The sequence below is a fragment of the Microtus oregoni genome, unplaced genomic scaffold (assembly GCF_018167655.1).
Source record: "Microtus oregoni isolate MIOR12 unplaced genomic scaffold, Mior012 000087F_ref0000451, whole genome shotgun sequence".
NCBI lineage: Eukaryota > Metazoa > Chordata > Mammalia > Rodentia > Cricetidae > Microtus > Microtus oregoni.
In genome coordinates this window covers 3633995-3638055 of record NW_024544554.1, presented here as the reverse complement: position 1 = coordinate 3638055, position 4061 = coordinate 3633995, and the positions used below count along the sequence as shown (strand labels likewise).

The window sequence follows — 4061 nt, the reverse complement described above, 5'->3', positions numbered from 1 at the left end:
CAACTCGCTGACTCAGATTGTGGGAACACCACTGCTTTGCACCATCCTGGCGGGGCAGCCAGCACTGCCTCCAGAGTCCATGAACAAAGCAATGGCTTAGGTTTATGGGGACGTCACTATTTTATCCTAGCACAATCTGAGAGATGCTTTATGCCATCTAAGGGCTCTAGCTAGGAACTCTGAATTTCATGATCTTTTTTAAAGGAAGTGCTTTGGGCTATAATGTATAGGCATCTGATACATTTCCTTCTTTTTTAATTATCGAATGACATTTAAGAGGGTAAATAAATGTCTATCAGAATTTTTACTGCCTCTCCCTTGTTTTCTTCGCAGGAGAGAAATTTGATATAAACACAAAATGCCATTACCTAATGAAATGCTTACTACAGAGCAGCTAATTGACTTAAAATAGCTTAATTATAGGCCTGATTAAGTTTTTTTCCGTCCATGTTTGTATTGGCTTCCTGGGCACAGTGAGTATTACACTTCCTTGGGATTTATGGTGTCCGTGAGTATTCTGCCATGTTTTAAAACTCAGCGGAGGAAACATTGCTCAAATTTAGGAAAAATAGCTTTAAATTCTATGCCTTTTCCTTTTTACAAATTTACATGATCTTTATAATATTTATATTCCAATAAGTCTTCCAAATAGATGATAATTAATTGTTGTGATGGCTAGCCTTGGTTGTCAAATTCACCTAGTTAAATATATCGTCTGTTTACTATCATACATGGGATGGTTAAATCATGTTAGGGTTAATTATGGCCTGGTTACTGTTTCCACTTGGAAATTAATCGTGGCGTGAGGATTGTGTGCTAAGCTGACGAGAAGTGAAATTGTGATGCTGTTCTTAGTTCTCACCTGGCCTACGGCTGGAGTTAACTAAAACCCGGGGAAGTGAGCGGGCCCACCTGTGAGGGATTTTTCCTTAATTAAATCATTGGAAGTGAGAAGACCCACTTCGAATCCAGATCTCTGAGGTGGGAAGACTCACCTTTCATCTAGGCTGCACCTTCTGCTCTCAGCTTGTAGAATATGGGAGAAGGGAGTGTGCGCTCTCTCTTTGCTTGCTGTCACTCTCCCTAAAGACTCCACACCCTCACTGCCTTTAGAATCTACTTCTTGGGGATTCTCGTGTATTCTGAAGACCAGCCGAGATGAGACAGCCAATATCGTGGACTAATCAACTACCGGATTCTTGCACCTTCCATTGGCACACAGCCATTATGAGATTATGAGGCTAGCCAGGACACAGCCTGTAAGCCTTTATAATAAACCTTCCCTCTGTTTTCATATGTGTGTGTATGTATGTATACACATATATAAAGAACATATATTGATTTCTTAAATTCTGTTCCTATAGAGAATTCTGACTAATGCAATGATTTTATGCTCTATTAAATAAAATTGATATTATTTTTAAGTATTGGTGCATGGATATGTTGCTTACAATTTCAATTATCATAATTTATATTTCCTTCATACATGAAAAATATAAGTAGACTAAAAGCCTAAAACCTCCTATTGAATGCCAGGAATACATTAATTAAAGAATCAAAAATTCCTGGAATTGGTAAAGAAGTCTATGCAGAAACATTTAGTTCTGAATGACAACAATTCTCTACTCTTCGCTCTCATAAATAGAAAAATTATACCACGCTGTAATAGGCATACAATTAGAGAATGTTGTTTTATTTTGGATTGACACAATAGTGACGCATGTTTAGAAGCCCAAGTGAGGTATTTCAACACGTTTGTGACATGTGTTGATCAACACAGGATAATTTACACTTCTTTTCTCCATCTCAGTGTCGGAACACTGAGTTCCTCCCTTCTGGTTTTAATGTAATATGTCATAAACTCGCTTTAGGATCTTCAGAATCCTTTAATCCTTGAGTAATGGCATTCTGTTAATGAATTATAAGGAGATGACATTTAATTAGCTGTTATTTTATGCTGCAAAGAGTGAAAGATTCTTTAGTTTTATATATTATTAATTACCCACTGCAATGCTCTTTATAATTTCATTATTCAAAGTTTCTATATATATGGTAAATCCAAAATACAGTGAGGTTAAGCTGCTTGTTCAAATTCGTACAACTGTTAGATAGTGGAACCATTATTTAAATTAGTCCTGATTAGTATCCAAGGATAGTAGCGTGACCAATGATTTTACAAAATTTCCTATTTAACTGGTATTAAGATCACAGATAGATTAAAGTCCACAGTCTTGATAATTTTCCAATTGAATCGCAACTCACTCTGGAGTTTTTAATGGACTGATTTTCTTCAGTTGTAAAAAAAAAATCAGTGAGAGTGTTTGCTTTGGTAGTATATATACTAAAATTGGAATGATTCAGAGTAGATTAGCATGGCCCGTAAAAAAAAAAAAATCACTGAGAAGTCAAAGATTGGCTTGTAAGATGACTCCCATGGCAACCTTCTGTTTGGGGGAGAACCCATTAAATTTGCTACTTACTCAATATTTACTTTTTTCTCTAAGCAACTTAATACGTAATATATGCAATCAAGGAGAAATGGTGTGTCTTTATGTCATGTTTTATAATTATTTTCTGTTTGTTTGAGACGGGGTTTCTCTGTGTAGCCCTGGCTGTCCTAGAACTCATTAATGTGGACCTGGATGGCCTTGAACTCAGAGATCTGTTTGCCTCTGACTTCCAGATGCTAGGTTTAAAGGCGTGTGCCACAGCTTCTTGGCTAGGTTGTGCTTTATAATCTATAAAATAAAACATGAGATTTTAAAAGGTCAAAAATAAATAATTTAGCACAGCCATGAATAGGAGAAAGCAACTTTGTCAATTGCCATATACATTATCCATAAAAATAGTTTAAGAAAAGCAATTATTGACCTTTGAGTTTGTTTCATTTGCAATACCACTACTTCATTGGGTGGCAATATAAGTATTTTCAAAATGCTTAATGATTACAATTTATTATATTTGATCCTATTTCCTACTATTAGAGATGGCTTTTGCATTCATGATATTATGTAAAGTGACCAAAGCTCCCCTATGATCACAAAAATAAGAAGCCAATGAAATTTTCAATAATTGCTGGTAAGAAATACTTTGCTATAAGATCTTTTACGGTAGCTAGGGGTAAATGGTACAACACATTTCTACGGTCAAAACATCCCGAATAGAATTCTTTTTAAGTTAATAGGATAATAGCAGACTGGGTGTAGCAGAAATGAAGTAAGAAAAGTTGGTTTCGAATATGAGTGACAGTTTAAAACATGGTAACTTTGGTAACTGTGCATTTGTATTAAAATCTACAAAAGGTTGCTAAAAATACAAACTGTTGCCTAGAAAAAAGTAAAGAACGAGTTCATCAATATAAACTTGATAATCTTTAACTTGAAAGTAGGGGAAATAAAGGGGGAAAAGGAGGATGAGGGTAGTTAGGGGTGGAACTTTCCGCAGCAATGACCTGGAGCACTGGTCCTTACCCTCTTCCTGCTCCCTCTTCCTGCTCCCTCTTCCTGCTCCCTCTTCCTGCTCCCTCTTCCTTAGGGTCCCTGAGCCTGGGCTGTAGAGGTTATGTTGAGCTCCTACATTGGGGCTGAGCACACCTCTGTCAGCTGTTCTCTGCGTTTTCACGAGTTGTAAATTTCTGTAATAGTCAACATCTGCAGAAAAAAAAAAGCCGTTGCTTTGATGAGGGACGAGAGCTGCACTTATCTGTAGGTACGAGAACTGTGTGTGTAGGATGGATGCCCTTGGGCACTGGACCGGTTTAGGAAGATGACAGTAGTGAGTTATCCTCTGAGATCCATGACCTCACCAGCCATAAGTAGTTTGCTGGGTTTACAGGGCTAGATTGGACACATCAGCCACCAATCTTAACAATGCACGCACGCTCCAGCCGTACCGCGTGGATTCAGCCAACTGAGCACCAGCGGTCTTCCTCTCGTTTCCCAAAGGTGGAGGCCACAGCACAAACTGCTTCCTTCCCTGCTGCCAGGACTTCATCATGATAGACAGCAACCTCAGAGTGCAAGCCAAAATAAATCCTTCGATCCTCAAAAAATAAGATAAAT

At 37.7% G+C, this 4061-nt stretch overlaps 1 pseudogene; it reads left to right on the top strand.

Annotated features, from left to right (window-relative positions):
• The first annotated feature begins 2321 nt into the window (after positions 1-2321).
• On the top strand, positions 2322-2419 carry LOC121442219 (annotated as a pseudogene).
• Positions 2420-4061: the final 1642 nt, after the last annotated feature.